Source organism: Columba livia, chromosome 16 (assembly GCF_036013475.1).
Source record: "Columba livia isolate bColLiv1 breed racing homer chromosome 16, bColLiv1.pat.W.v2, whole genome shotgun sequence".
NCBI lineage: Eukaryota > Metazoa > Chordata > Aves > Columbiformes > Columbidae > Columba > Columba livia.
Window position 1 is genome coordinate 5,898,656 of NC_088617.1, and position 13,880 is coordinate 5,912,535.

At 58.7% G+C, this 13,880-nt stretch overlaps 1 protein-coding gene across 1 annotated transcript in view; it reads left to right on the top strand.

Moving 5' to 3' along the window:
• NOL4L (nucleolar protein 4 like) overlaps positions 1-13,880 on the top strand; it is a 61,788-nt gene that overhangs the window by 933 nt on the left and 46,975 nt on the right. The window lies entirely within an intron of this gene.

Sequence of the window (13,880 nt, forward strand, 5' to 3'; positions counted from 1 at the left end):
GGCGGCCCAGCCCCGCCGCGCCGCCGGCCGCCGGGAGCGCGCATGCCCCATGCGGGGCGCGACGCCGGGCCCGGCCGCTCCCGCAGCCCCCGCCACTGCCGGGGCACCCGCCGCGCCCCCTCCGCCCCGACCCGCCCGGGATGCGGATGGGAAGAGACGCCCGCTCGGAGCCTCGCACCTTCCGCCGCCCCCTCTTCCCCCCCTGTCCCTGTCCCATCCGGTGTGGCCGCCGTCCCCGGGCGCTGCCGGCGCGGGGGACGGGGGGGGGTCGGGACGGCGGTGCCCCGTGTCCGCCGCCGTGCACCTGCCCCCGCGGGGGGGCCGCGCCGCCGCCCAGTGCGGGCTCCGCCGTCCCCCCCCCGCCCCGTCCGATCACGTTCACCCGGCATTTCCCATCCGCCCCACGGCCGGGGACAGGTCTGCAGTCAAGGGCAGAGCGGCGCGGAGGGGGCGCCGGCACCCCCCGCCCCCGCCGCCGCACCCTGCCCGCCCGGCCGCCGAGCGGAGCGGAGCGAGCCCGGCCCGCTGCGGCTCCCGGCGTCCCGCGGCGCTGCCCGCCCGGCGCGGCCGCTGCAGCCGGTGCCCCGGGGGGTGCGGGCAGCGGCAGAGCCCGGATTAGGGCAGCCCCCCCCCACCCCCCGCGCCTGACCGCGGGCCGCCGTCCCGGGAAACTCCCCCGCCGGAGCCTCATTGTTCGGAGCCCCGCAGGGCCGGCGGCGCGGGGCGCACCGGCCGCCTCCCTCCCTGCCCGCTCCCTGCCTGCCGCTGCCTCCCCGCCCCGCCGCCGCCCGGGGCTGCCCCGCCGCCCCATTGTTCCCGTCCCGAGCGCGCTCCGCTCCCCGGCGCGGAGGGAAACGCGCAACTTTGGCGGCCCCGGCCCTGCGCGCAGGGTGCGCCCGGCGCGGCGGCTCCCCCGGCCCCGCTGTCCCCGCCGCCCGGGGAGGGCCGGCCCGCCGGGGGCTGCCTCGGGCCAGCGGGCACAGAAGGGCTTCGGGAGGGATTTTTTTTTCCTCCGTCCCTCCCCTCCTCTCCCCGCTGCTGCTGCTGCTGCCGCTGCTCTAAAGGGTGCAGTGTTTTCTGTGCACACACAGACTCCAGCATTGATGTGGCTGGAGGATGCTTCCATTGAGGGCAGCCCATCTGTGGCAAATGCTTCTAAACGCACTATTTACCTCCCATCTGGTCTGCCTTATTATTGAGGGGAGGGGGAAGGGTCATTATTTCTCCCTTTCCCTTCGTGGTGCTCAGAGGCGCCTTTCTTTCTCCCCTTGCAGCCCCCCTCCCCCATGCCATGCCCCAAAAAAATTCTTTGCAATTTTTTTTGGAGACCTTTTTGCAGCCCTCCTTTCCCGCTTCCCCCCACACCCAGGAGCCCCAGCCGAGGGTAGATGAGCAGCGGTCCCCCCTTCGGCAGATACCACACTTCCCCCGGGTCCTCTCCATCCAGTCGGCGACTCTATCCCAGATCTTCCAAATGCTGCAGAGTCATGGTACCCCAGAGAGGCTGAGCCAGACTCCCTCGACCCCGCTGCTAGCGAGACGCCCCCTCCCCTTTGTCCGGGAGGGAGTCCCGAGGGTCAGCAGCTCAACGAGGCCGGCGCAAGCCCGTGTATTCCCAAAGGGCTTCTGCACAGATGAAGTTTCAGCGAGGAGCGTGTCTAGGCCCCCGCATCTTCCCTGGCAGAGTCCCTGCAGGCTGCAGATAGGAGATCCACCCCGACTCCTGTGAACCAGCAAACAAAAAGCAGGCATGCCCTCGGGGGACAGCTGCATTTTCCGCGGGGCAATACCGCTTATTTTCCAGAGCCTGCCGGACACTGTGGCTGGGGAAGCTTTACAGAGCCATGCAGGCTGTAGGGCAGACCAGGCATTGTGCTCCCCAAAATCGTCTAATGCAGAGTCTGTAGAAGTTGTTGCCTCCTGGGCCCTCTGTCCTGGACCCCCAGCTCCACTGTGCCCCTTTCTGCTGGGATCTCGTGGAGCTGTTCAGATGGATGCAGTTACTGCATTTTGTTTTTTCCCTGAAGTGGCTCTCTAATTTAGAGATAACTTGACAGCAATTTTCTTCAGCTCCTGATAATTCAGTGCTCTCCTCATCCTCAGTGATTTGGGCTGGGTTTGTGGGTGTATTTCATTTCTCTCATGCATGCAGTCAAATAATTCATGAAGCTGATAGGAGCCTTTTGCTTGACAGTTAAGCGTGTATTCTGGTTTAATGCCTGTTCAGCTGCTTTTCCCAAATACTTCTGGAGCAGCGTTTGGGTTGCTGTCTCCTGGCTGTGCTCCTCAGCAACCTGATACGGCTCGTCCTGCGCGCTTGTCCTTCCTGGAGCACATCTGCTGGGGCAGCACCGTGCTTGGGACTGTCCCAGGGCCGTGGGGACAGGCGGAACACGCGTGGCCGGGGTGCAGCGGGGGGTGGGGGTGACCGCTGCCGTGCTGCATCTGCAGGTCACTACAGGAAATCCGAGGGACGGGGAGTGAAAGCTGGGAGAGAGGTGGTACAGAGCGCGTAGAGGGCAGCAGTGGGGATCAGATCTTTCCTTCCCCTGACAGGGCTGGGGCCACTCCTCCTCTGGAAAAAAAAAATCCCAGATGCAAAAATTAATAACCCCCCAGCAGCAACCCGGCAGAGTTGTTCCTTTTGGTCTATGCATCCTGAGCTGGTTTGTGTATTTTCTGCGCATCTACAGCGAAAACATAATTAACATGTGGTTATTATTTTCTCTCCTGAGTAACTTTCCCTTGCCCTCCTCCAGGCCTCTCATCAGAACAGGCCTAATCAGATTTGGGTGGCTCGGGAGCTGGGACTGAGAAGGGGGCATCTGCCTGAGGTGGTGGTCAGAGCAGATGGTGGTCTTCTCAAAGAATGCACTGGGAATAGGAACAGCAGTGCGGACGGATGTCTGGCACAGAGACTGTTCGGATTTCTTTTTCCCAGATGAATGTCCCAAAGATGCTGGACATTTAACACATACAATTAAAAAAACCTTACGCAGATAAACACATGAGGTTTGGCAGTGTAGGTCATTGTTGTCTGACGGCCCTGTTCAGGTACGGCCTGGATGCTACGTCCTTTAGGTCAGGGAGGTGGGAAAAAAATGTGCTTATGCTGTACTGAGGAGGAGGGTATCTTTGTGTGCTGCTGCGGCACAGACAATGGATACAGCCCAAAGTGCCCAGATCTGCCCTTTCCTTATGCATATAACGTGCGCTAAGGTGTAAAACACCTCGTTATCTGCAGACCGGGCCAAACCCAGTACTCGATGCTCAGGGCTCTCCCTTCTCCCCAGATTTGCTAAGAACTGTGGGGAATTTGTTCGTGACAAGGTGCTAAGATGCAGTTCATTATAATCTCGTGTCCCTCTTGTCCTAAGCATTTAGCATCATTTAGACAGTCTTTCTCGTACAAATGCAGAGTGAGATGGAGACACGGCGCAGGGATGCGGCCAGCGCCTTGGTGACAAGGGGCGATGCAGCTGGGTCTTGCTGCAGCCGCGGGGTCTGCAGGGGAGGTTCTGGTGCCTCCGACTCCAGTTTGGCCGTTCGCTCAGGAGGGGTTACGTACACTCTAAATCGATGCTGTAGTTTGCCGTGCATGGTGGGAGCCTGTCACAGCTCCGGAGCGGCGGCTAGCCTCGCAGGACAGATTCGTCCTGGCAGCCGTGATGCAGCTGAGGCTGCGGGATGAGGCAGGGGACACCGGGCGTCAGACCAGCCCACGGGGACTCGGGGCGCTCGGGGGCCGGGCAGGCTGCTCAGCGCTGCCCACATTTGGTTTTGCTTTCCTGCTGCTCCCTGTCCCTGCAGAGCTCGCATGAGGCTCCTGGGCTCTTGTAGGCATTGCCAAAGGGCTGAGGATGTTTGTGTGGGTGGGTTGCTGCTGTTGTACAAGTGCAGTTCACCTGTGCTGGCTCCTCCGAGCCAGATATTGGAAATTATTTCACAGTTGTACCTGGTGAAACTCACCCGAGAAAAGGTACTATTGCTGAGGGAGTGCTACAGAGGGAAATTATGAGACCAAAAAGCAAAATGGATGGAGGCCTTTCACCAATGGCAGGAAGGGCACCAGATAAATCTCATTATATGTCCTGTCCCTAAATGTGTTTTAGTGCTGGAGACAGGGAGCGTTGTGCTGGGAAAGCCGTGGTGCCAGCCGTTGGACAGCACGGCACAGCACAGCACAGCGCTTGAGCTGAGGAGCTGGGCACATCGCAAAGATGTTGCTCCGGCAGCTCATAGAGGCTACATTTTTCCTGGTACAAGTACCCTTCAATGCCCATATTCAGTGCCCCAAAAAGCTGCACATCTATAACCTCTAAGAACATTAGTCAACAGAAGGTTTTCACTGTGTGAATAACCACTTAGACTTTCTGTGGATTTCGAGTGATAAAAAAAATATAAATCGAGACCATTCAGAAGAGCCTTAGACAAGGCAAATGGGCCTGAGGGTATTATCTGAGAAACGTCTATCACTTGTATAGCACAAGCGCTACATGGAGCATCCAGAGCCCTCACCTGCTGTGAACACGCAGCCCCGAGCGCGCGGGGCGGCGCTGGCTGTTCCACGGAGCTGAGCCGGTGGCAGGTTCACGTTTAAACATGCACTCAGGAGACTGGCGTGATGCTGGCCCAGGTCCCATCCAACCCAGTCTAGAGAAAACCTCCTGCATCAACATCCTTTCCAGATTCAACTCCAAGTTTGCACATCAGGAGCGGTTTTTAATTCTGAGTCTGCTCCTGGTGAGAGTCACAGTGGTGATACCCAGTCCTCTGGGCCTGAGAGCTGGCTTAAGCTCACCAGACAGCAGCAAAAGCCTCCAGTACCTTTGCAAGGTGAATTTAAAGAGCTTTGACAATCTGCAGTTACACAGACTGGCAGAATGAAGTTGTGGCCAAGCTGGGAGCAGGAGAGCTGGCAGCAGAGCTGCTTCCCGCACTGGCCCGTCCCTCCCCTCGGGACAGTCTGCTGCAGCCGCTCCGGGCACAAGGGGGGAAATCAGCATCAAATTCAGCCCCTGCTTCGTTTCTGCCAAGCCCGGGTGTAAGGCAGCCCCGCCGTGGCTGTTGGAATTGCGGTGCGGTGCCCGTGGTGCCGCTGCAGCAGGAGTTGTCACCGTCCCCAGGCAGCTTCAGCGACCGGCGTTGGTTACTGGCGCTCGGGAGACCTTGAGTCGTGCAACAAAGGTCCCACATCACACTGCTCCCAGCTCCCTCATATATGTCTGAGCGAACAGTTTCTAAAATAATAGCCAGTCTATGCTGTACATCCTATGGGATTCCAGAAACTTCAGTGGCTTTGCTGATCTGAGAGGAACAGCATTTTTCGGGTAGCTTTCACCCAAAAGTTATCTCCCTCACCTCACAATTCCTTTTGGATTTGTGGTTCTTGGTGGGTATTGCTTTGAGGAAGGTAAAAAATCAAACAAAGCACAGCTCTGCAAGGCCCTGCTAATGAAGCTAAAATGGAAGGAAACCCAGGAGAGGTGTGGTTGTTCTGACTGTTCAGGTCCTGCCCGTGCAGAGGGTCCCAGTGCTCCGGGCCCCGGGCCACGCGGAGCTGGGAGGACAGGCTGTGCAGCCACATGTGGCTCTGCCCACAGGGGTTTGCTCCCACCAGGAGCAGGAGGGGAATTCCCTCGCAGCACAGCCCCGCAGAGGTGGCCGTGCTCCTTTCAGCGAGAACTTTCTCAAAAATCTCTTTGCCCAAACCATTATCAGCAATAATCTCCAGCTGATATAATTGCTACAGTTTTGGTTTTGCTGTTACGTTATGCCTGATATGAGCAGTCGATGGATTTATGCTGTGGACAAAACCAATGGCAGGGAAAGCACAGAGAACGGAGGAGCATCGATGGGGTGTCCATTCCCCAGCCCGCACAGATGCTCTGCCTTCCCCAAACCTTGTCTGCATTGCTGTGACAGGGGAATGCATATTCATATCTCTTCCTTTAGTGGAAATTAGCAATTAACTTCCCCTGATCTCATATTAGCTGTATCCACCTCTGAAGAATTGCATCAAGATGGGCCAAAGCCACTACCAAGTTTTAGTGTCTGGTTTAATTAGCTGATTGTAGTGAGGGCAGGTACCTGTTGGCCAAAATCGTCGTCTTTGTTGGAATGCTGCTGAACTCCACTTTTATGGCTGGTGCCAAGGAGTAGCAATTTATTTGAGGAGAAACAGCTGCAGACTGTATGTGCGTGTATACGGGTGCAAACAGAGCAGAGGTTTGGTGTAACAGCTTCTTCCCCGTGTGTCTGAGACTAAGGCAGCGGTTGTTGGAAGTTAAGCGGAGGCTGGTTCTGTCTCTCCGGCTGGTACAGGGCCTTGCATGGAACCGGGAAGCCGAGATGCTCTGAACGTTTCCTCTGCCCGTGCTCTTTGTGGACTCGGCAGCTCGGAGGACGCGGTTCCCCTGGCACACGGGCAGCAGCAATGCTGGCAGCGCAGATGGACCCATTCCTGGCTGAGATCGAGGGGTTGTTCTGGGCAAGCCGGGTAACTCGGCTTCTGTGGCTCAGAATTTGAGCTTTCTGCTTGCCGGACACGATGATGGGTGTATGTTCTGGGGGTCTCTGGGATAAGGAATGAATTCAGCTTCATCAGGCACCCCTCAGAAAAAAAAGGAGAATAAAGTCGGGGGCTCCTGGATTGGCTCGCATGTGAAGGACTGATCTCAAAGCAAACCCTGAGTCATCCGCTCACCCACGCTGCCCAGACATTCAAAACCTTCTCTGGGTTTGGGTGTTGCAAGTACAGCCTGCACTGGTGCCCAGGTACCAACAGGGTGTTCCCGTTTGCAGGCCCGCAGCGCTGGGACCAGCAGCCAGCCCAGGGGAGCTCATCCCCTGGGGACACACTGGGGTTTGCCATCCCCATCAGCAGTTTACATGCCAGTTTTGGGGCTTCTCGAGCCGGGACCAGGTGTCTGGGCTGGGCTGGAGGCCTGAGGGCTCCTACTCACCTGCACTGGGTGTTCTGATCCAGCAGAAAGCCCTTGAGCTGGTGACAAAGGTCTGGATGTGGGCTGGAAAGTACAGTCCTGTCTCTTAGCAACTGGTTCCTACCTCTGAGCTCTCGGAGCCGCGTGTGGGACAGCGAGCATCAGTCACGCTCCCGCAGCAGCCGCCCTGCACCCGGGAGGGGACGGGGGATCAGCCCGGCTCCCGCCACCGCCAAGACGCTTAGAGAAGCTCAGGCATTTCTAACACAAGCAGTCATCTGTGAGTCCTAATCAAAGCTCCGGTTTAATTGCTTTCCTCGTGCCCTTCTCCGCAGGGCGAGGATTGGCTGGCGGCTCCCTGGAGAGGCTGTTCCCACCGCCGCTGCCTCGGGCACAGGGCTGGGACCAGCCAGGGAGCAGGAGCAGGGGACACACGGCCCGTGTGTTTCTAGAAAAATGAGATGTCGTAGCGTCCTCCCCTGAACTCCTTTGCACTGCACTCGGGAATCCCCGTCCCTCTTTACGGACATTTGCATTGCTGTTTTCTCTCTCAGTGCTCGGTTCTGCTGTTTCACCCTCGTGTTTCCTCCTCCTAACCAAAAGCAACTCCTCTCTGGTGAGCATTTCTCAGAGGCTCCCTTGCCAAGCGCTGTTTCATAAACATTTTCATGAATCCTTCGCTTTGTCCTCCTAATTAACCATCCAATTGGCCCCCAATGGAGCCTTCACCTCTCCTGTGAAGATCCTGCTTGCACAGATTATAACCTGTCAGCTGCCAATTTATTCCTCACGCAGAGGGCAGGTTATATTAATTGTCTGGCTTCCCTGCCCCGTCTGGTTTGCCCTCCCTTTCTTCTGCTCCCAGTAGCATCCCTGTTTGGAGACACAGACTCGCAGAAACCAGGGGGACCCAGATGTGAGGCCGCTCTGCCTGCCCCATGTGTCCAACCTGCGGTGATGTGGCAGTTGCAGCAGACATGGTGGGATGTTGCTGGGAGAGGGGTCTCTGTGGATGCATTACTGTAATGTAGCACTAAAGAACATGTTTGACTTCTGCTTCCCCTCGGTCAAGAGCTCAAAAAAATGCACTTGGCCATTCCAAGTTAACGGAGAATCCTTCCTGGGCATTATTTACAAGTCAGAGCTCGGATTTTGGAAGAGTTGGGGTCCACCTTGTGTGGTTATGGTGGAAACATTCAGAATACAGAAAGGGTTTACCTGAGTGCAGGCAGACACGGCGGGTTCCCATCACTGTCCCCCGCCTCGCAGAGCTGCCTGTGCAGCCCAGAACAGACGTGTGTGGCGACAACGGTGAGCACCTGCTCTTGCAGCGGGTGCCTGATGCTGTTTTTCTGGGTTCATGTGTTGGAAAAGGGGGTAATGGACCCCAATACAACAATCATGATTCAGCACCGTCCGCATTTAAGGCGCAGTGTTGGTGACCCCAGTGTGCTCACTGGGAGCAGCAGCTGGCAAGGTGCTGGTGCGGGGTGTAAGGAGGGAGATGGGCATTTCCAGGCTCTGGCACCGCGGCACGGCCGGAGCCCTGCAGTACCCTTACTGTGTGCTGGGATGGCATGCAGGCGTTTGACCCCCTCGAGCAGCTGCTGAGCTGTCAGCACTTTCATCGGGGCACATCTTGCTGTTCGGTGGGAGTCTCACTGTGCCCACACACTGGGCATCTCCAGGGAACAGGGAGCTGGGATGCCGTGCGCTCAGGGCTCAGTCTCAGCCCAGCCTGACCTTGACTCACTGTCCTACCATTTGTAACTTATTTTACATAATTTTGCTCGCCACTGATGAGCTGAACCCGCCGCTGCTGCTCTGTGCCTGCTCCTACTTAGTTTCATTTTGACATCACCGTGTCCTCGCTGTAGATGTGACGATGTCGCATGGCTGCCCTGACGCTGTTGGGCTGTTCCCAGGAACAGAGGGGTCACCTTGCTGTGACAGGTCACCTCAGCACGCGTTACGGTGCCTTGTCCCCCTCCAACTCAAATGATTTTGCTTTGGTGGTGATCTTTATTAGATTAGTGCCTCAGCGCTGTGGAGATTGCTGATCGTGATAAGTTACTTCAGGGAGAGACAGCTCTAAACATGTTCTGAGTTTGCGTTACAGCAATATCTTCAATATTTTTTAGATTTCTTTCAAGGTGCTATGGAATATAAACGCTTCTCTGGTTCTAAATGCAGTCTACCATTTTCCCCCTTTTTTCCCACCCCTGTAGCATGCTCCCCATCACCTAAAACAAGATCCAAATTACATTACGCAATTCCTAGCCATCTTTACAGATTTATTAAAAAAAACCCCAACACTCCCATTTTAACTCTGTTTCAAAATAGCAAAAAATACTGCAACATTATAACCCAAATAATCATGTCCATTATACCTTCCCTGTTAGAAGGCCAGGGCAGGCCAGGTCAGGGCACGCTGCAGAGCCGAGCAGCGCCATGTCCCAGCTAACGGTGTGAGACCGTGGCCTCGGGGAGCGATCCCCCGGGCAGGGCAGTCGGGAGCTCTGCGCATGAGAGCACAGCAGCTTTTCTCACCAAAACCAAGATACACTGCGCTCCAATGGCAGCTGGGGCTGCTCCACGGCACCCAGGATTTGGTTACCCTTGAAGAGCCGCACTCACCTGCCCTGTAACGCAGTGCACAGGCAGCGCAGGACCAGCTCCCCGCTCTTTCCTGGCAGGCGGACACAGGGTCGTGGTTTTTGGGGAGTGCTCTGCTCATCTCTGTGTGCCAGATCCTTGCCTGCCCCTGCCCGCGTGCAGCCGGTGCTCGCAGGGAGGCAGGTCCACTCTCCTGCGCTGTGCAAAATGTCCTCTGCATCCCGGCAGAGCAGGCACGGAGCAGAGCTCTGAGCAGGCATGGAGTAAACCTCTGAGCAGGCATGGAGCAGAACCCTGAGCAGGCACAGAGTAAACCTCTGAGCAGGCATGGAGCAGAACCCTGAGCAGGCACAGAGTAAACCTCTGTGCACGCATGGAGCAGAGCTCTGAGCAGGCACGGGGCAGAGCTTTGCCTTCTGGGCTCCTCCTCCCTCTCCGGCAGCCCCGGGACGGGGGGCAGCCCCGTTCCCCAGGGGAGCAGCCCCCGCACGCATCCACCTCCCTAGCACCCATGGCCCACCTGGGCCCTCTGCAGCTGCCACTTCCCTGCTCGCCCCTCCCAGGCCCCGTGTTTTCATTCCCAGGCCTGGGAGCCCCGAGAGGAATAAGCCGAGGTCAGAGCAAAGGCCTGGACCCATCTCGACAGCTCAGCTGCAGCTGCTGAAAGAGCAGCTTGCTCCTAAGAGGCGCCTGTCCCCCACTGAAATACGTACACCTCGGCTTTGTTTGCCAGCTAAAAATAATGCGCCTGGCTCCCCCTCACATGGAAGTATTTACTTTGCAAGAAAAAAAAAGTATTGTGTACAGTTCTGGGTAGAGAAACAATGCAAATGCACCCAGCGCAGGCTGCGGCCAGGCCTTGGGCACCCCGGCTCCTGGCCTGAGTCAAGGCGGTGGGTACTTCAGGAAAATGGCTTGTTCTTTGTGCCTTGGTTTCCCCTGGAGAAACAAGCTCTCCTGGGCTGGACCAAGCTCAGCTGATGAGCAGAGCTGGTGTTCCTGCAGTGAGCAGGACTGTAGCTGCGAGTGCAGGATGGGGCTTCGTGTTTGCTTGGTGGTTTGTGCAAAATGACGTATAAATGCTTAGCGCAGGGAAACAACATTTCAGCAAACGCTTTTCTCTCATTTTTCAACCAGAAATGATCATAAAAATTTCCCAGCAAAATATTTCCAGGAGAAAAAAAGAGCAAAATCTGTAAGTGAGAGCATTTCCCATCTTCCTCTGATGGGTTCTTTTTATTATGAGCAATACAGCTGATATTGTTCTCGGCCTTGCATTTCCCCAGTGCCTATTTCTAAGGCACACACTGTGCCCGTGGCATGAGGGACACAAGGAAGAGGGAAGTTTGAGGAATGTAGCTCTTCTTTCTCCTTGCAGCATTAGCAGAGGGAGCCTGCTGTGGTTTAACATATCCCCCGCAAAAGCTGCTTTCATCCTACACCTAAATACCATGAGGAGTGAACTTCCTAAAGCCCTGGAGAAGTCTAAATATAGAAGCCAATCAAGGGCTGACTTCCCAGAGATGAGAAGTACCAAGAACAGTTTCTTGATCAAAAGTTGTATGAGTCCATATTGCAATAGATCGCCTGTTTCGGTGCTGTGCGGCAGGAGAGGCTGCAGAGGTGGGACGCGCGGCGCGGGAGCATCCAGGGGGGCGGTGGGTGGCCCAGGAGATGGGCTGGAGGTGTCACCTCTGGAGCACCCACCGGGATGTCTCTTACAGCACAGAAGGAGTTCGCCCTTTATGTTGGAGTTTGTGTCCAACTGCTTTTGCCTGTGCACGTCTGCTCCCTGTTACAGCTGATCATTTTTTTTCCTAAAGAACAGAAATTTCCCTAGAACAAAACACAAGTTGTAGGAAATTAGAAAGGCACCTTAAAGAGAGCCGAGTGCTTCAGGTAAAACACGACCCCAAGATTGCTGATCTCAAAATGAGTATGTGATGGCAGCTTTGTGTGTGCAGCAGAAGAACCGACGAGGGCTCACGCGAGGGATGGCTGATGGCCGCAGAGTTTGGGCTGGGGAGCCTACGGTCATGCCACGGGGTGGCTGGTCCCAGCATGGGAGTGGGGACCCCAATCCTGACCCTTGGTGGGCAGCAGAGACGCAGGCAGAGCGAGTGCTGCTGCCTCTGCTGCGGGCAGGGGAGGTGACCTTGAGGGGCAGCTTGGTATAGCTGGCCCCAGCTCTACCGTTCGGGAGTCCCAGGGATGGAGGGTTCAGCAGCCCTTCCAGACAGCGGTGGGAAATTTATGTGCTGAGAGGCAGGGAGGGGAGATGCTGTGGTTGGGAGATACAGAGATGAAGGCTTTCATGTGGCAAGCGCGAGAAGAGGCGAGGGCAGAGGGTCTGCTCCCCGGCCAGAGAACAGAGCGCAGCCATTATCAGGCAGGGCTGTGCCGGCAGGAAGCGGCTTTTAACTCGCAGGAAGCCGAATTCGGCTGGTATCAGCCCCTCGCGCAAAGGCCAGGGCAGCGCTTTATCTGCCGTTGAACACAGCAGATGGGGACGCAGTCAGTGCTCCCTCCCATCCCGCGCCCGCACCCCCTGCCCCATGGCCCTCCCGCAAACCCCCGCTGACACGGGATGCTTCCCTGCGGAGCCGTGACGCAGGGGCAGCTTCCCGGGCCCCAGCAGAGCTGCCAGCCCCACAAGGGGACGCAGAGGTTGCCCCTGCCAGCCGGTGCCAGGGCAGAGCCAGCACCCTCCAGCCTGGGCAGATACCAGGTCCCCCAGCCAGTTGGAAGAGGAGCTGGGAGCACGCAGGTGTCGGAGACCTGGCTCCCTGTCTCACAGATCGGATTAAATCCTCCCAGATTCTCCCAGATCAGAGTGTCCAAGGCGGGGAAGGGCTCGCAGCGCCAGCAGCCCGGTGCGCGGAGCCTGCGGCTGGTCTCCGGGCTCCGCGGGGCTGCCCCGCGCTGGCTCTGGTTTCGCGCGGGGCGGTGGCAGCTCAGGGGGCTCGGGGTGGAGGTCACCGCGCCGGGATCGGGTGGCAGTTGCTGGCCTGAGACTTGCCGGCCGGCAAAAAACCCAGTGTGCGTGTCAGCGCTGTAGTTGGGCTGTGAATCGCTCCGATTATGACAGTTTTCACACATGCGCTGGGCAGCTGAGGAATGGCTGCGGGGGTCTGTGGAGACCCAGCAGGGCTGGGAGCGAGGGAGCTGCTCTGCTGCGAGAGGGCGGCCATGGGTGCCGCTGTGGGGCTGTGAGGCAGGACAGGTCCGTGTGGGAGACGTGGCAGGGCTGTGGCTGGGGGCTCTGGTGTTGCGGGGAGCAGCAGGGAGCAGGCGCGACAGCTGGGGCGGCCGAACCCGCCCTGCCCGCGGCGCCTGCCGGGCGCGGGAACTGCCCCAGCCTGGGGCCGGGCACGGCGGGGCACTGCCCGCAGCCTGAGCCCCCGGCCCGGGGGCGCTGCCCGGGATCCTCCCCCGGGGCCCTGCGGGGGCACCCGGGTGGGCGTGAGGAGGAGCCGGCGGCGGGCCCGGCCCGGCCCGGGGGAGCGGATTACCGCCGGCAGCGCGCGGCCCCGCCGGTTGCCATGGTTACCCCGCTACCTGCCGGCGGCCTCAGCCCGGGCCGGGCGGGGGGGCGCCCGCCCTCGCTCCCCTCCCGCCGCAGAGGCAGATGTCACCGCCCGGCCCGACCCGCACGGGGCTGCGGCCCCCACCCTGAGCGGGAGGGCGAGGGGCCCGGCCCGGGCAGCGGCGGGCAGGCAGCGGGAACCGCGGCGGGCCGGACGGGCCCGGGGCCGGGAGCTGCGGCCAGGGCCGGGGCAGCTGCCGAGAACAAAGCTGCCGGGGCAGGGGCTCGGTGGGCGAGTGCTGCCAGCGCCATGGCCGGTCCCCAGGCGGGTGGCAGCGCTGCCATCCTTGTGCCTAGGACATCCCGAAATGGCTGTCGCCTCTCGTTGCTCTGCACCCGCCACACTGGCCGTGGTGGTGACAGGGGACAGGGCGCCCAAACAGCCGCCCCCCTGGCACTGCTCTCCGGTGTGAATAGAGCCCGGTTGTGGCTGCAATGGGCAGTGGGAGCTGGGGGAGCGGAGATATGGCTGGGGCGGGCAAGAGGAAGCAGAGCAGGAGGAGGGGGACCAGGGTGCTGGGGACATGCTGGAGGGGGACGCAGGGCTACGGGGGCTCATGAGGTGCGAGGAGGAGGCAAGCAGAGAAATGTGGGACTGGAGGAAATGGGGAAGACAAAGGACACTGGGGAGGAAAAAGACCTGATGGATAACCCAGAGGAGAGGAGGTGAGAGGAGAGAGCACTTGCGGTCTGGGGAGGTGGGGGCAGACGGGAGAAAGGGGGTGAGACCTGCG